A 19839-nucleotide genomic window follows, 5' to 3' on the forward strand; every position below is an offset into this window, starting at 1 on the left:
TGATTGTGGATCCAAGCAAAATGAAGTCTTTGACAACTTCAATCTTCCCTCCATTTACCAAGATATTATTTATTGGCCCATTTTTCTTTGCATTGAGGTGCAATTCATAATGAAGGCTGTACCATTTGGTCTTCATCAGTAAGTATTTTAAGTTCTGTTCACTTCTAGCAAGCAAGGTTGTATCAACAGTATATATTACAGGTTGTTAATGTGTCTTCCTACAATTCTGAGGTCACACTTTTCTTCATATAATCCAGTTTCTTAGATTATTTGCTTGGCATATATGAATAAGTATGGCAAAAGGATACAATCCTGGCACACACCTTTCCCAATTTTAAACCATTCAGTGTTCCCTTATTCTGTTCGAACAACTGCCTCTTGGTCTATGTACAGATACCTCTATAAGAACAATGAAGTGTTTTGGAATATCCATTCATCACACTGTTATCCATGGTTTATTATGATCCACACAGTCAAAGGGTTTTGCATATTCAATAAAGTACAAGTAAACATCTTTCTGGTATCTTCGCTTTCGGTCAAGATCCATCTGATGCTAATGATGATATCATTCAGTTTCACATCCTCTTTTGAATCTGTCAGAAAGTTCCCTGTTGATGCACTGTTGCAACTGTAGTTAAAACTAAGCAACATAATTCTTTATTAATCATACTTGAATCATCAAGGATCTCCTGAAAATTGCTATCAGCAGTTCCCTACTGATATACTGTTACAACTGTCAGTCATACTAAATAACCTAATTCTTTATTCATCATGATTTATTCATCAAGGACTTCCAGAAAATAGTATGAAAAAAGAGTCCCTACACGAACAACAGCAATACTACAACAAAACTGCCCTTGGAGAAAACAAAAATAATTTAGATATCAGAAATGAGCTTTTAAGAAAGTGTAATCTTTGTAAAAGGAGCTCTGGTAGCATGTTGTTGTTTTTTGTGGTTAAGTGCCATCAAGTCAATTCCGACCCATAGCGACCCTGTATAGGGTTTCCGAGGAGCAGCTGGTGAGTTTGAGCTGGTGACCTTGCAGTTAAAACGGCTTTGCAGTCTGGTACATTAACGCACAGAGCCACATCAGGACTCCATAGTGATTACAAATTGGGCTGCTAACCTCAAAGTCAGCAGTTCAAAACTACCAGCTGTTCTGTGGGAGAAAGATGAGGCTTTCTGCTCCTGTAAAGATTTACAGCCTCGGAAACCCTGTGTACATACGGTCGCTATGGGTTGAAACTGACTCCACGGCACATAACCACCTCCACCACCAATCTTTGTAAGATTCAAGATGCTTTTATATTCACAAAAACACAATTCTCTAAAAAGTATAAATGAAGAAAAAAGACAAAATTATTAGAAAAGTGTGTATATAATTCAATTTGACAATAATCATTAGATTGAATAAATTACTCAACATATATATGTTATGTATATAATGCCATCAGTTGATGGCAACTGATTATTAAAGGAAAGGACAAGTCTTTCTTCAAATGTCAGGTTTTTCTAGAGGTTTATGGTGACAAAAGAGTTTGAGAAGACCTGTATACTCAGCTTTCATGCCTCAGATATGGAGATGCAAACCGCCCCAAATTTAATCTGCTCAATTTCTACCCTGAAATGGATGCTATGTCAGGTTCTGTGCAATCAGAAACATAGTGAATAATCCTTTCATGTTCTCAGAGGCATGCAATTATATCTTAGAAATACATATGAAAGTATTTCAATGTATGTTTGGCTGGCATACATTGTTTGTTGAAGAGTCTTTTCCTTGTCTGACTCAAAGAGAAACCTTCATTACTACTAGTTCCCAAGACAAGTGTTGTTTGGTTCCCTTGAGTTGATTTCAATCATAGTGACTTCATACAATGGAGTAAAACTGTCCCATAAGGCCTTCTAGGTTATTATCTTGTAGTGGTTAGGTGCAGTCAAGTCGGTTCTGACTCATAGCGACCCTGTACAGGGTTTCCGAGGCTGTAAATCTTAACGGGAGAAGAAAGCCTCATCTTTCTCCCGCGGAGCAGCTGGTAGTTTCAAACCATTGACCTGCGGTTCGCAGCCCGATTCGTAACCACTATGATTTTATTAAGAATATAACTTAATAACAGCTGCTAGTCATTCTTTGTAACCATATATAAAACAATAAGAAATTCTTAAAATCTCCCCCCAAATTCCACTGATACATCAGCTGAAGAACACAAATATTCTAAGAGATATATCTTAGGAGAAAATTGAAAACACTCCTCTCTCAGCTGTTGATAAGAAAATGTTTGATTAACTCAAGTACAAGGAATTATTTTAATTGCAAATATAAATGTCATTTTAAATAGACCCTCAGAATTTTTTAATTTAAAAAATTTATAAATAGTTTGAATAAGAGCTATATTTTGAAACAAGTTGGTGAAAGATTGGAATACAATTTTCTGAATGTATATAAATTAAATTAGTGTACACTTACTGATGTGACCTGTAAATTTTTAAGTAGCTCTTTTTTAAAATTATTAGTCTGATTTCCTCTATGTAAGCCATTTTAACAACACTAATTAATTTGTCATGATCTTGTGTGAATGTGTATGTATTCTTAATGTTTGCCCCATGCTAGTTTTCTCCTTTCTTTGATTTTTTTCCTTTACTTTATCCATTTCTTTCTCTGTTTTCCATTTTTTAAATTTTCTCCTGCTTCTTTCTTCTCCTTTCCTTCTTTATTTTTCCTTAGTTTTTCTTTGCTATCCTCTTTTCTCCTTCTCTTTTCTTTTTCTCCTCTCAGTAGTGTTATTAACTGCTTTGCTTCCTTTTATTCTATTAACCCCATTTTAATTTTCCTTACATTTTTAGTCATTAATTTTTTTTTCTTCCTGTTATTTGGCTATCTTCCTCTGCTTGCATTTTTTCCTTCTGTGTTATTTCCTCATTTTTTCATTCTTGTTTGCATTTGTTTTTTCTCTTTCCTGATTTTCATGTAGCACCTGACAGAAAATCGTAACTATGACCACACAGCACAGCCACATTTGTGTTTCCTGCAACCCTGACACAGGGCAAGGGTCACTACCTGCTTCTGTACCACCTGATCAATGATTGTTGTTGTTGTTGTTGTTAAGTGCCTTCGAGTCGGAGCTGACCCATAGCAACCCTGTACAGGGTTTCCGAGGGTGTAAATCCTTACGGGAGTAGAAAGCCTCATCTTTCTCCCGCGGAGCGGCTGGTAGTTTCGAACCACTGACCTTAAGGTTCGCAGCCCGATTCATAACCACTATGCTACCAGACAGCAATGAATGCCAGCCCAATATAGTCTCAACTGCTCTACACAAACAGCAAACAAAAACTGTGGACAGAGCATTGTGAGATGAATGAGTCTCAAGATGGACAACCAGGATGCTTCAGGGAAAGCTAATCGGTGGTTTGGGGTGGCCCCCACCAAGTCCAGAAAAATGAACATGAACATCCTTCATCAGGAGGAGCTCATTGCTCAGAAGAAATGGGAAATCAAAGCTAAGATGGAGCAGAAAGCCAAGCAGAACCAGGTGGTCAGCTCAAAGCCCAAAGAAATCACAAATGCACACGACTCTTTCTCTATTTCCAACAAGTTTGCCAACATGGCAGTTTTCTGCGGCAGTTTCTGAAGTTGTAGAAGACACAGAACAGTACAGATGCTCCCCTCAACACAGCCAGTGCGCGCCCCCCCTCCCCACGCACACCTCCCCCTAGCACCATGAGGAGACTCCTGGTCAGCAAGCAAGCAAGCCTGGGTCTGAGTGGCCTACCAGGCCTAAGGAAGTGTCACATGCCAAGCAGTTCCCTGTTGCCACCCGACCAAGCGCCTTCCAGTGCCCAGATAATGAGGAGGAGGAGGATTATAAGCAGTGACTAGAAATCAAAGTTTCACACCCAGAGAGAATCAAAATTTGGAAAGTGATAGAGAAACTGGCCCCGGCCCTGAAGTAGAGAAGGTGGCCATGGATTATTACAAGGATAACCCGGCCGTCTTGTTTTTGCATGATAGGAACAGCAGGGAGTTTCTCTACTATGGAAAGATGGTGATTGAGATGAAGGAGACAGAAGCTGCAGGTGACCACTCAGAAAATTTCACCCCCAGAGGACGAAGAGGCCAAGAACCTTGAAGAAAAGTTGGCCAGGTTCATAGCAGACAGGGGCCCAGAGGTGGAGATTGTTGCCCTCCGGAACAACTGTGAGAACCAGGCCTTCAGCTTTCCGTATGAATCCAGCAGCAACGGGTACAAGTACTACCGCCAGAAGCTGGAGGGGTCCCGGAGAGTCAAGGCCACTCCCACAGACACACCCACAGCTCCTGACCCTGTCCTGAAGTGCCAGGACCCCTTGATGCGTCGTTAGGGTCCATGGCCCCCACTGCTACTTGCCCTGTCTCATCTGCTGCTTTTGCACCCTCTGCTACCCCCGCACCTACCACTGCCCTGGCCTCTGTCCCTGGGAAGCCAGCTTGCTGCAGCCACTTCAAAGAGGAAGTGGAAGAGCTGTTGGGAGCCTGAAGAGGACGAAGTGGAGCTCCCACCTGCCAAGCTGGTGCAGAAGGATGCAGATGCGTGCCCCCTACCCCCCCACCCCCACCCCCTGCCTCTGTCAATTCAGGACCTCAAGGGACTTGGCTAGAGAAGGGGAAGCCAGTGAGCCTGGTGGGTGTCACAGAGCTGTCAGCGGGGATCAGAAGAAGCAGCTGAAAGAGCAGAGGAGATACAGTAGATGTATGAGATGATTACACAGCACAAGTGCACCATACAGGATATGCAGCTGCTGTGGGAGAAGGCAGGCACTGCAGCAGCACCAGCATGCCTGTGACAGTGACGAAGAGGTGGACAATGAGCTGGGCACCTGGGAACACCAGCTGCAGTGCATGGATAAGACTCGGGAGCAGGCCAAGCAGCTAACCAAGATGGGCTGGGGCAAGCACTTCATCGGAGACTTCTGCCACCAGATGAACTGGAGAAGTTCATGGAGACCTTCAAGGCCCTGAAGGAGGACTGTGAGCCCAACCTCTCAGAGTACAAGGAGTTCAAATTGATGGTGGAGAACACTGGGTACTGATGAAGATAGGTTGGAAGGAAGGTGAAGGCCTAGGGTCTGAGGGCCAGGACATTAAGAATCCCATCAGCAAGGGCACTACTGCTGTGGGCGGTATTGTCTTTAGGATCGACCAGTCAGCTGAGTTTTCTAAACAGGACGATGAATACAAGGCCTTCTGCAAAAAGATGATGCTATCTAACAGGTTCTGGCCTAACCCACTGAACAACTCCTGGCATCCTTACTACTGAGTATTTGCCAGTATTCACACTACTTCCTGAAGGACTGTCTTGGACCCTGGAACATTCCAGCCTGCGTGTCTGCCTACCCTCCTGTTTTTGTGAGTGTTGTGTATTAAAGCACCAGTGGGAACCTGCCTCGGGGCCAGGTCTGCCATTAAACAAACAAAAAATAAAACCAAAAAACTGTGGACATACTCACATTCTCTATTATTCTCACCAGGAGACAGGTAGTTGTTGTTAGGTGCTACTGAGTCCATTCTGATCCACAGTGACACTGTGCACAACAGAAGGAAACACTGCCCAGTCCTGTACCATCATCACAGTTGCTGCTAATCTTGGGACCATTGCTGCTGCCACTGTGCCAATCCATCTCATTTGGGGTCTTCCTTATCTGTGCAGACCCTCCACTTTATCAAGCATGATGTCCTTCTCCAGGAAATGCACTCTCCTGATAACTTGTCTGAAATGCGAGAGATGAAGACTGGCAATTTTGGTTTCTAAGGAGTATTTTGGTTGCACTTTTTCCAAAACAGATTTGTTTGTTCTTCACACAGTCCATGTTATCTTTAGTATTCTTCTGCAGCACCATAATTAAAATGCATCAATTCTTCTATGGTCATCCTAACTCACTGTCCAACATTTACATGTATATGAAACAATTGAAATTACAATTCTTCTCTGACCCTCCACCTTACCAAACATGATATCCTTCTCCAACAACTGGTTCCTCCTGACAATATGTCCGAAGTATGAGAGACGAAGTTTGGCCATCTTGGCCTCCAAGGAGCACTCTGGCTGCATGTTTTCCAAAACAGATCTATTAGTTCTTTTGGCAGCCTATGGCACTTTCAATATTCTCCTCCAACACCTTAACTCAAATGCATCAATTCTTATACAGTCTTCCTTATTTACTGTCCAGTTTTTGCATGCATATGAAGTTATTGAAAATACCATGGCTTGTGTCAGGCTCACCTCAGTCTATGTATTCCATCTGGTGAGGTCCATGTGTATAGTCATCTCTTATGCTGTCTAAAGGAGGAATTTGAAATAAACAAATCATTGATTTTTCAGAATTCTATCATGTGTTCTCCATCATCATTTCTATCACCAAGGCCACATTTTCCAGCTACTGATCCTTCCTCTTTGCTCCCAACCTTTGCATTCCAATCACCAGTAATGATTGTGTGTTGAAATTTTATGAATTTTAAACATTTGTCCCTCGTCTAATATGTCATTGCAAAACCCTTGTTCAAATCCCTAATAAATCCCATAATCACCAATAGATTAAAAAGAGAACTACAGAGTTTTCTCCGGTCCTCTTTTTAATCTATTGGTGAAGTCTTTTTTGTTGTTTTTCATGATTATAGGATATATTAGGGAATTGAACAAAGTACAATTCAGGATCAAAAACATTTCAGGATACAGCAATTCTCCCTTCAGGAACCCCTCTTTCACTGCCTTACTTTAGGCATGCCTCACTGTGGCCTCTCAGCCTTGTGCCCCGTCTGCCTCTTGCCTTCTCAGGCAAGTGTTAAAATCTTCTTTAGCCAATCTGTGAATGCCTTAAGGGCACATTCTTCAAGCTAAAGCTCTTGCATTTAGGCAGTAAGTTTTACTGGATCTTTGGGCCTAGAAACTCCCAGCTGCTCTGTTTTGGTGAAGTCTTTTAATACAAATAAGTGTTGGATTTGTAGGACATCCCAGATTTCTAATTTATCTTCTGTGGTTTGTGTATTTTTAGTTTTGTTTGGTGGTGTATTTGTACCATTATTGTTGTTAAGTGCCATCAAGTCGATTCTGACCCATATCAACCCTGTATGGGATTTCCAAGGATCAACTGGTGAGTTTGAACCACTGACCCTGCAGTTCAAACAACTTTGCAGTCTGGTGCCACACCAGGACTCCTATGCCATTATTGGTGGTGGTTATCTGCCATGGAGTCAGTTCTGACTCATAGTGATCCCATAGGGTTCTGAGGCTATGCCATCATTGTTGTTGTTGTTGTTGTTAAGTGCCATAGAGTCAGTTCCAACCCATAGCGACCCTGTATAGGGTTTCCGGGGAGCAGCTGGTGAGCTTGAACCGCCAACCTTGCAGTTCAAATGGCTTTACAGTCTGGCACATTAGCCCACAGCACCACACCAGGACTCCTAAATTTTCCTCTATTTTGCCTTTGAAGATCTTTATAGTTTTAAGTGTTACATTTAGGTTGTTAATCCACCTTGAGATAGCTTTTGTATATGGTAAGAGATACAAATATTATTTAATTTTTCTGCAAAGGGATATTACCGTATATCCACCAACTTGTTTACTAGCATCATTTGTTAAAGAGACTATCTCTTCCCCATTTCATGAGTTTTAACCCTTTGTCAAAGATCAACTGTCCATATTGACTTATGGGTTTTCAATTTTGTTTCAGGTGGTATTTTGTTATAGCAAATCTAAGATAATATACATACATATTTGTACGTAATTTTATGACATATGCAATAATGGCATTGTTATAGCAGTTTTTGATCCAAGAGTGTTACAGCAGCTTTGGATCTGTTGCCAAAGAAACCAAGGTCACTCAGAGAGGTGAAGCAAAGTTTCAGGTTTTTATTAAGCCAGCTGGCTCAGAGGAGCTAACTTCTTCAGATTCTGAGTCCTGAGTATAGGATAACTATAGCCTTATATAGGGTTAGAAATGGGAGGGGCTAGGTTTTGGACCTGTTTGAGGACAGGGGACATCAGAAGATTGGACCTGCTCAGTAACCTGATTAACATTCTAGCTTGTCTACTGGGCAGGGAGGATTGGTCCCACTCAGTAACCTGATTAACATTCTATCTGGTCTCCTGGGAGGGGAGGCAGTAAGCTAATGTTTTATCTTTTCCTGTTTAGTATCTATAAAGGGGCTTCAAAAAATTCATGGAAAAATGGAATTAAAATGGATCCTTCTCATAAACTTTTGGAAGCCCCTTTGCATAAGAATCTGTAATTTACATTTCAGATTAAATTCAGAAACATGGGTCCATAGGAAAAGCACTACCTGAAGCACAGGTTGACAATTTAAGCCGACCAGTCATTCTGCAGGATAAAGATAAGACTTTCTCTTCCCACTTTTTTTTTTTTTTTTTTTAAAGCTTGAAAACTGTATACAAGTTTGCTACGAGTTTGAACTGACTTGAGGGCACATATAAACAAAGAAATACTCACCATTTAATAACAGTCACCTCTAAAAAGTTGGATTGCTTGATTTTAAAAAAGCAAACGAGTATTTAATAGTAAAAAATTAAAGAAAAAAGTAATCTGAAATGAAAATTTAGAGTTGTAAGAATACTAGGGAATGATTTAACCAATCACATTTGACAGATACAATAACAGAACTTTAAAGAAGTATGACGGTTTCCCTAAAACCATGCACAAAGGTAATAACAGAAATAGGATTAACACCTAAAGCTTGTTTTGCTTAACCAGTATTAAGAATTGTTCTACATTCTGAGATCACCTGGTCAGATGGTGATTGTGAAGTTTTCTCTTTTTATTTAATGAGAATACATTAGTCATTTTAAAAAAGATACGAATTATTGAGAAAAATATTATCTATCAAATACCTATTACATGTTGTTGTTAAGTGCCATCCAGTTGGTTCCAACTCATATCAACCCAATTTAGGGTTTCCAAGGAGCAGCTGGTATGGGTCTGAACCACTGACCTTGCAGTTAGCAGTCTGGTGCTTATCCTAGAATACCACACAAAGACTTCTATTATGTGCTAGGCATCCCATTAAAATCTGTTGTTGTCCAGTCATACGCACTCATAGTGACCTCATGTGTGATGAGGTATGCCTGTTTCATAGGATTTTTAGTTTTGTTTTGATTTGTTTGAACTATAATCTTTATCTGAGTCCTGTTGTGGGGCTGTAGGATAAGCCCTCGACCGTGAGGTCAGTTTGAACCACAAGGTTGGAGGTTCAAACTCACTAGCCACACCTTGGAAACCCTATTCAGGATTACTATGAGTTGGAACCAACACAACACTTAACGGCAGCAACATCACAATCTTAATGGAAGCAGATCTACAGTCATTTCTCCTGGGGCACAACTGGGTTTATTCAAATAGCCAAACTTTCAGGCTAGGCATTTTTTTCCCCAAGGATTAGCCACTATATTTAAATTTTGCCCTATGAAGTAGGTTGCTTCTGTTTCATAGTTTTATTCACTGCTCTCGAGTCAAATTTGATTCATAGCTACCCTATGTTGTTGTTCTTAAGTGCCGTCGAGTCATTTCCGACCAATAGCTACCCTGTATAGGGTTTCCGAGGAGCGGCTTGTGAGCGGGAACTGCAGACCTTGCAGTTCAAACGGCTTTGCAGTCTGGCACATTAACCCACAGCGTCACACCAGGACTCCTGCTACCCTATGTTGTTGTTGTGAAGTGCTGTCGAGTCGGTTCCGATCCACAGTGTAGTTCAAATGGTTTTGCAGTCCGGCACCTTTACCTACAGCGCCACACCAGGTCTCCATGTTGTTGTTGTTGTTAAGCGCCATAGAGTCGGTTCCCACCCATAGATACCCTATATAGTATTTCTGAGGAGCAGCTGGTGAGCTTGAACCACCGACCTTGCAGTTGAAACGGCTTTGCAGTCTGGTACATTAACCCGCAGCGCCACACCAGGACACTGCCTTATTTATCTAGTTAATATCTGGCTAATTAATAGTAATACAATTTAGGTATGGCTTTAACAAACAAATTTATTCTCTCACAATTTAAGAGGCTAGAAATTCAGATTCAGAATGCCAAGTCTGGAGAACAAACAGTCCTAGTCTCCTTTCAGCATATTTAAAGCCAGAATTCCTTAGAGATCTCCATGTTTCTTTGTATCAGTATTTCTCTGGAGAGGATCTTCACAGTGCAGGGACCCAAGGTTCAAAGGACACACTCCACTTCCTGCTTTTCTTTCTTTGAGAGAGAAGTGAACATAGAAAGTGGATTGTTCTGGATTCTGCTTTCTCTGCTCACTTTTCTCTCCTTTCATCTTTTGTAAAATAAAAGGTGTTGCAGACCACACCCCTGGGTAACTAACTCTCTGATATCAGATCAGGGTTATGATGGGATTAAGAAAATTGCATTCTGCCCTTAATCTTTTTATTGATTTATCATATTAGATCACATGATGGCTTAGGTCAAGTACACTTTAGTCCTCAAACTAATACATTTGCTCTTGAACACTTTGAAGAGGTCTTGTATGAAAGATTTGCCTAATATTACACATTGTTTGATTTCTAAGCTGCTGCTTCCATGAGTGTTATAAGTGGATTTTAAGCAAAATGAAGTCTTTGAAAACTTCAAACTTTTAAGGAGTATTTATTCTCCCTTCCTTGAGATAGTTTAAAAGGAGTTTGATAAGCTGTAAAATCATTGTTCTCATTTTAGACCTTGAATTCGGATCCTTCTGGACTCAGCCTACAATAACCATTTCTCCATCTACTCTTTAGTATTTTTCCTCAGTTTTTCAATTTTTAATCCCTCCCTTTTTGAATAACAAATGCTTTTACCTACAACTTGTGAATTTCTTTAAAGAAGACACTGCCCCTTGTCTATTTCTGTATCAGTTGCATGTTATCTTGCACATTTCAGTCTCAAAAAAATGCTACCAGGCTTGATCTCTTAATGTTGCTGTTACTAAGTGCCTTCAAATTGGTTCTGACTCATAGTGACCCTGAATAGGGTTTCCAAGGAGCAGATAGTTAGTTTGACCCACAGACCTTGTGGTTCTAACCGATCTTGCAGTCCAGTGTTTTATCCCACAGTGCAACACCAGACTATTAAATGGTTTGAGTAAATTGCTTCAAGGTCACATTATTTTGGATTCAAAGTAAACACATATTTCCATTTGTTTACATGGACAAATGAGCAGCAACAATGGAGTAGAAATTTCCATGATGTCTAATTTGCAAATGGAATCTGACCATGGCTACAGAATGTTTGTAAAGGAGGGAAAAAAATCACTTCTTTGTTGGTACTGTAAAATAAGAATTGGGGCCTTATGAGAAAAGGCAGTTAAAAGAAAACCATAGATGATGTGAACTGGGATCAGGACCAGCTACATGATTTGCAGGAACCAGTGCAAAGTGAGGGTACATGGCACCTGTTACTCAATTGTTAAGAATTTCAAGACTGGGACAGCAGAGCATCCAACCAAGCATAAGATCCCTCTAAGCATGCGACCTGGATCACACATCCAGGAAAACCTTTCCAACTAAATTTAGGTAAAAATTTTGTGGTACACCAGATGCTTTTTCTTTCACACATCTCTAATCTATTTTTCTTCCTCTTTTTTCCCTTCTCTTCAAAATTTTATATCTTTAATTATTCTTTGTTCTACCAAAATGTTTGGTTTATGACCCAAATTTCAAAAGTCTGCTTTATTCTTATATCAAATGATTTAAATGATAAAGCAAATGCAGCTCCTAGTTAAGTGTTCTCATTTTCATCTGTTGTTTTCCAGCTGAATTGAATGGGTTTTTTGTTTTGTTTTTTATGCTGCTGATTTTTAAATTGTTTTGGTTTGATTTGGTTTTGCAAGTAAAGGGAGATATTCTTGAGTAGTCTGGAATTTTACTAGCAAGTCAATGTTAGAAAGACAGACCCTATATTCATTTTAACTTTTCTTAAATATGATGTGGTATATTGGTTAAAATAGGCAATTTTTAGAGAGAAAGATTCTTCTTGTAAGCACCTTTTCCTTCAGAGAAAAATTGGAATGGTGTAGGATCCTGGATAATTCATTACAAAGCCCAGAATAGTATATACTATGACAAAAACTAATGGCCTCTGATGGTACAGTGACTAAGCACTTGGCCGCTAACCAAAAAGTCAGTTTTCTGAACCCACCAGCTGCTCCAAGGAAGAAAGATGTAGCAATCTGCTTGATAAAGATTATATACTGGGAAACTCAATGGGATAGTTCTACTATTTCCTATAGGGTTACTATGAGTCACAACGAATCAATGGTAATGGGTAATGACAAAAACCAAGAATGGGAGTAGTCTGGTTTTCCCATTATAGGCTTTCCCATAACTGAAAACGACTTATTTTTATTTCAACCAGAGAAATGTTTTACTCCTTATAAAATTAGGATTTTTTGAGACCAGCACAAATAAAAGACATTAATGAGTTAAAGTATACTACCAGTTACATACAAAATCCTGCATTATCAGTGATAACAAACAATAATCTGAGTTGATAGGCAGACATGCAAGTTAAATGAGATAGGCAGGGAAATGGGACTATATCCATGGTCATATGTATGATTGGCAGAGGATATTTCTATATACAGATTTGTATGTGTGGTAAATATATCTGTGTATATAGTAGAGAAAACTGGTAACAGAATTTTGAAAATTTCTTAACCATAACCAAACACCTTGAGAGAAAGAGTTACTGGGCTCAGGGGCTTTGGACTGCAGTTTCAAGGGAAAGCTAAGTCAATTGTCATAACATAAGTCACAAAAATAATGTTATACATCCTACAGTGAATAGTAACAGGGGCCTTAAAATCTAGCAAGTGGTCAATAGCAATTATTGATCTCTCCCCATTGGAGGAAAGTAAAGTGATGAAAATCAAAGACACAGAATAATTAGTTCAAAGTACTAATGGACCATGCATACCACAGCCTGCACTGCCCTGACACCAGAAGAACTAGAGAGTTTCTGGCTACCATACTGACTGCTCTTGTTGAAACAACAGGTTTTTAGAACATAGAATTTAGAATAAAAATCAAACTCATAAAAAAAGCAACAACAACAACAAAAAAACAGACTTAATGACAAAGACCGGTGGAACAGCCAACACTCCAGTCTTAAACACCCTTCAAACCTGGAACTGAACATACCCTTAGAGATTACTTTGTAGCTGAAGAACAGATAGGTCTTAAAAGTGAATAATAGCACTCATAAAGAATGTACTCTTCAGAACAATGAGTCATACAAGACAAAAAGACAACATTTACCCCAAAACAAAGCTCAGAGGGCAGAAGGGGCAGGAAAGAATGATGAATGGACATGGGGAACCCAGGGGGAAAGTTAGAAGAATGCTGTTACATTCTACTTCAGATGACACTTTGCATGATAGCTCCTCTCATAAGTCATCAGCCTAATTCCAAGACACCTTCATGTATTACACATATAGTGATAGTGATTGGTTGGTTTACAATGCAGAATATAGATACCAAGTTCCCTTTATCATTTGATCATTAATTCAAGACCAATACTTACTGAGCACACCCTCCAAGAATTCAAAATACCTAAATCCATGTATAGAGAGATGTGTTTCATCATGATGTGATACAGTGTTGCTATTGTTAAGTGTCATTGAGTGTGTTCCAATTCATAGCAACCCTGTATAGGGTTTCTGAAAAGTGGCTGGTGGTTTTGAACCATCAATTTTGTGGTTCAAATTGACCTGGCAGCCTAGTGCTTTATCACATATCACCATAGCTATTGTCAATTTCAGAAACCTGATCATCTACAGTGTATACTTGCCAGGACTCTTGGTTGTAAACAATAGAAACCCAAATCGAAGTGGCCGATATATAGAATAGAAAGCATTGCTAACACAACTGAGAAGAAGGTGGGTTTTAGAAATTGCTGTATCCAAAGGTCCAAAGTATACCTTTGTAATTTCTCTTTCTTAATATTTCTCTGAGTTTCTCAGTGCTTTATTCAAATTCATGTTACTTTATTCATGGATATGTAAAGATATGAGCTCTGGTAGCGTAGTGGCTACGAATAGGGCTGCGAACCTTAAGGTCAGCGGTTCGAAACCACCAGCTGCTCCGCGGGAGAAAGATGAGGCTTTCTACTCCCGTAAAGATTTACACCCTCGGAAACCCTGTACAGGGTCACTATGGGTCGGAACCAACTCGACGGCACTTAACAACAACTTAACAATGTAAAGATAAAATCTAGTAGTACTTGTTAGTCATTGTTAGGCACCATTGAGTCCGTTCTGACCTATGATGACACTATGTATAACAGAATGAAACACTGCTTAGTCCTATACCAGCCTCACAATTGTTCCTATGCTTGAGCCAATTGTTGCTACTAATGTGAAAATCCATCTCTTTTTTGCTGACCCTCCACTTCACCAAGCATGATGTCTTCTCCAAGTACTGGTCTGTCCTGAAACTATGTACAAAGTATGAGAGATGAAGTCTAGCCATCTTAGCTTCTAAGGAACATTATGGTTGCACATCTTCCAACATAGATTTTTTTGGTCTTCTGGCATTCCATGGTACCTTTAATATTCTTCTCCAACACCATAACTCAAATACATTAATTCTTCTATGGTCTTCCTAATTCATGTTCTAATTTTCACATACATATGTGCCTTGGGTCAGGTCCGTCTTAGTTCTCATACTTACAACTTTGCTCTTTAACACTTTCAAGAGTTCTTGTGCAGCAGATTTGCCTAATGCAATACATTGGTCAATTTCTTGACTGCTGCTTTCATGAATATTGATGGTGTATTGAAGCAAAATGAAGTCTTTGACAACTTCAATCTTTTCTTCACTTATCATAATGTTTATTGCTCCACTTGTGAGGAGGTTTGTTTCTTTACATTGAGGTGCAACCCATACTAATGTCTGTGGTGTTTTATGTTCATCAGAAGTATTTTAAGTTCTCTTAGCTTTCAGTAAGCAGTATTGTATCATCTGCATATTGCAGGTTGTTAATAAGTCTTCCTCTGATCCTGATGCCACGTTCTCCTTAATATAATACAGTTTCTCATATTATTTGCTCAGCATACAGATTGAATAAGTATGGTGAAAGAATACAACCCTGGCACACATCTGTCCTTATTTTAAACCATTCAATATCCCTTTGTTCTGTTCAGAAAACTGTTTCTTGGTCTATGTACAGGTTCCTCATGAATATAATGAAGTGTTCTGGAATACTCCTTCTCCACAATGTTGTGTATAACTTGTCATGATCCACACAATCAAAATCCTTTGCATAATAGATAAAGCTCAGGTAGACATCTTTCTGGTATTCTCTGCTTTCAGCCAAGATCCATCCAATGTCAGCAAAGATTTCCCTCATTCCATGTCCTTGTCTCAATACCACTTGAACTGCTAGCAGTTCCTTGTCAGTATACTGTTGCAGATTCTTTAATATTATCTTCAGCAAAATTATACTTGCATGTGATGTGAATGATATTGTCCAATGATTTCTGCATTCTGTTGAATCACTATCTTTGGAATGGGCACAAATATGGATCCTTTCCTATTGATAGGCCAGGTAGTTGTCCTCCGAATTTCCTGACATAGATGAGTGAGTTACTCAAGTGCTACATCAGTTTGTTGAAACATTTCAGTTTGCATTCCATCAATTCCTGGAGCCTTGTTCTTTGCCAATGTCTTCAGTGCTTCTTGAACTTTTTTCTTCAGTACCATTGGCTCTTGACCATATGCTACCACTTGAAATGGTTGAACATGGACCATTTCTTTTTGGTACAGTGACTCTGGGTATTCCTTTTACCTTCTTTTGATGCTTTCTACAACATTCAATATTTTGTCCAAATAGTCCTGTAGAATTGCAAGTCAAGGCATGACATTTTTCCACAGTTCTTCTGGTTTTCTAACTCGAGCTCTTTGCTTTAGAATTCTGTTTTTCTTGGTAAACAACTAAACACAGAAAGACAGAAAACTTCACTTTTTAAGAACATGTATAAACCTATTTCTCAAGGACTCTGATTGGTTCTCCTAGACATTGGTATCAGGGTCTAGGGAATGTAACTCTTGGATTAGCTCACCTGGTCCAGATGCACACTTTTGTAGATAAGGAAACAAGTTTCTTGGATTGGCAATCCCACAGACTCACAAGGAGTAGAGCAGTGTATGCTAGAAAATACAAATACAATACCATAAGATTTCCAATAATAAGAAAAAAATGAGTAATTATTAACAGTAGAGGTAGACAACTATGAAGAGGATGGAGGTTGATAAATATTTTCACAAATAAGTGGACAAATGGTTCATAATAGGTAATTCACAAAAGAACAATTATAAATGTTAACAAAGAGGAAAGGTTCCAACTTAATAGTAACACACTAATAATTAAACAAGAAGATAATGACTTCTACCTCTAGTCATGATAGAATAACAAGGATCAGGAGGGATTAGGACATACCCTGGTACGAACTTAACTGATAACATCTTCAAAGAAAGAATATATTTCCAAATAAGACAACATTCACAGATACAGGGGTTAGGACATCAACATATCTTTTTTGAAAGATGCAAATCAATCTTTAACACCAACTCAACCAAGTGATCAAGGTTAATACAATTGGTGATAAATGAAATTGGTATCATATCACCTCAAAGGATATGATGTGAAGAACATTTTACTTCTACGGTGTTCTTTTAAAAAACACTTTAAAAAAAGTCATAACCCCAAATGAATCATCAGCATCAGACAAATCCACACTGAGGGGCATTCTATAAAATACCCTATCTAACCAGTATTTTCAAAACTGTCAAGATTATTAAAAAACATGGAATATCTGACAAACTGTCATAGATCAGAGATTTAGAAGAAATGACAACTAAATGCAATAGGAACAGTATCCCTTATTATTCTGATAAAATTTGATGATATATTTATAAATAGCAAGTCACTTTCTACTAATAGTTCTGACATGTTCGTGAAAAAGTCACATTAGGCTCACACTAGTTCTGTGAGACAGGAAGGAAATGAACTACCAGCTGCTAAATGTGAGACAGGACGAGAAATAAAGTTCCTTAAAGACTTTGAAGTTTTTAATGAAACCAAGATCTTACGTAAATTAAGAATTAATAAAGAAAGCAGAACAGAGAGGAAAAATGTTTCCCTCTAGAACCAAAGGAAATTATAAAATATTTTAAAAGCAATGATAAGTAACTTTTGTATTACTATTGGTATTGGTGATAGGTGCCATTGAGTTGGTACCAACTCATAGCGACCTTATGCACAACAGAACAAAACCCTGCCTGGTCCTGGGCCAACCTGCCTATAGTTGCTACTACATCTAAGCACATTGCTGCTGCCACTGTGCCAATCCATCTCACTGGGGAGTCTTCCTCTTTTTTTCCTGGCACTCCACCTTACTAAACATGATCTCTTTCTCCAGGGACTGGTCCCTCCTGATAATGTGTCTGAAGTATGAGAGATGAAGTCAGGACATTCTGGCTTCAAGGAGCATTCTGGCTCTACTTCTTCCAACAAGATTAGTTTGTTCTTTTGGAAGTCCATGGTACTTTTAATGTACTGCTCCAACACAATATCTCAGATGCATCAATTCTTCTATGGACTTCCTTATTCACTGTCCAACTTTAGCAGGCATATGAGGTTACTGAAAATATCATGGCTCGCATCAGGCATATCTTAGTCCTTAAACTGATATCTTTGCTTGTCAACACTTTAAAGAAATCGTGTGTAACAGATTTGCCTCATGCTATACATTGTATTTTCAATAATCTCATATGCATGTGAAAGCTGGACAGTAAATAAGGAAGACCATAGAAGAATTATTGCATTTGAGTTATGGTGTTGGAGGAGAATATTGAAAGTGCCATGGGGTGGCAAAAAAACCAACAGATCTGTGTTGGAAGAAGTGCAGCCAGAGTGCTCCTTAGACGCCAGGATGGCCAAACTTCATCTCTCATATTTAGGACATATTGTAAGGAGAGACCAGTTGCTGGAGAAGGATGTTATGTTTGGTAAGGTGGAGGGTCAGAGAAAAAGAGGAAGACCCCCAGTGAGATGGATTGGCTAAGTAGCAGCATCGATGGACTCAAACATGGTGACAATTGTGAGGTTGGCCCAGGATGGGGCGTGTTTCGTTCTGCTGTACATAAGGTTGCTATGAGTTGGTACCAACTCAATAACACCTAACAACAACTTACATTGTTTGGTTTCTTGACTGCTGCTTCCATGAGTGTTGATTGTTGTTCCAAGCACAATGAAGTCTTGGACAACTTCAACCTTTTCTCCATTTTTATGGCTATTACTTATTGGTCCAGGGGTAAGGATTTTTGTTTTCTTTACATTAAAGTGCATCCCATACTGAAGGCTGCGGTCTTTAATCTTCATCAGTAACTATTTTAAGTCCTCTTTACTTTCAGCAAGCAAGGTTGAACCATCTGCATATCACAGGTTGCTAATGAGTCTTCCTCCAATCCTAATGCCGCGTTTTACTTCATATAATCCAGGTTTTGGGATTATTTGCTCAGCATACCAATTGAATAAGTATGGTGAAAGACTACAACCCTGGAACATACCTTTCTTAATTTTAAACCATTCAGTGTTCCATTGTTCTGCTCAAACAACTACCTCTTGATCTATGTACAGGTTCTTCATGAGCATGATGAAGTGTTCCAGAAAACTCTTTCTTGGCAATGTTGTCCGTAGTTTGTCATTATCCACATAATCAAAAACCTTTGCATATTCAATAAAGCACAATTAAGAAGACAAGGAAGAAGGAAAAGACCAAAATGGATGTCAGAAGAGACTCTGAAATGTGTTCTCCCACATAGAAATGCTTAAAGCTAATGGAAGAAATGAGGAGGTAAAAGAGCTGAATAGACAATATCAAAAGGCAGCTCAAGAAGACAAAGTAATATATTATATGGAAATGTTTTGCATAACTAATAGGTATAATTTATGTAATTTTGCTAGAATGTTTGAAGAATAGAAAATTATAGTTAATTTAGCAATTCTATTAACTGAGTTTTCTGTGTTTCCCTATTTGAGATTGGCAGAAGTTAAGGGCTTAGGGAATGTTAATGCATTTGTCTAGAATACACTTGTAATTGAGCAAATTGGATTTATTACTCCTTGCAGTGAAGTAGGGGAACTTTCACTATAGTGAAATGATGAGCCATATCAGTAGGAGATTCTTATAAGGAACCTATTGGAGAATTCTTCTTTTACTAAGTAATTTTGAAAAGGGTTTAAGGAAGTAAAAGGAGACCTGCTGACACAGCAGTTAAAGCACTTGGTGCTAACTGAAGGTTATCAGTTGAAATTCACCAACTGCTGTGCAAGAGAAAGATGCGGCAGTCCACTGTAAAGATTGCAGTTTAGAAGACTCTGTGAAGCAGGTTTTTGCTGTCGTATAGGATTGCTATGAGTCAGATGGCAATGGGTTTTTAAAGAAGCAGGAACTCACTGTACTGGATACTGTCAGAAAACAGGGACAGTTCTCTGAATGGGTATCTGAATAAATCTTACTTATATTGGAGTACTGGTGTGGCACTGTAGGATAAGCACTGTACTACTAACTGCAAGATTGGCAATTCAAAACCACCAGTTGCTCTTAAGAAATCTAATACAGGGTTAATATGAGGCAGAACGAACTTGACAGCACTTTAACAACAACAACAACAACAACATAGGAAGGATGAGTTAAGATGTGAATAAAATTGTAATTGGAAAGGAAACAGCAATCATTCATTTTAGATGAGAGAAAAGCTATGGACAATATTGCAAAGTATGAGTATTCTGGAACACTTAATTGTGCTCATGAG

The 19839-nt window shown here is 39.0% G+C and overlaps 1 pseudogene; it reads left to right on the forward strand.

The window, feature by feature from the left end:
• Positions 1-3354: 3354 nt before the first annotated feature.
• Positions 3355-5292, forward strand: LOC102812955 (annotated as a pseudogene).
• The last annotated feature ends 14547 nt before the right edge of the window (positions 5293-19839 follow it).

This window comes from Chrysochloris asiatica, unplaced genomic scaffold (assembly GCF_000296735.1).
Source record: "Chrysochloris asiatica unplaced genomic scaffold, ChrAsi1.0 scaffold00146, whole genome shotgun sequence".
Classification (NCBI taxonomy): domain Eukaryota; kingdom Metazoa; phylum Chordata; class Mammalia; order Afrosoricida; family Chrysochloridae; genus Chrysochloris; species Chrysochloris asiatica.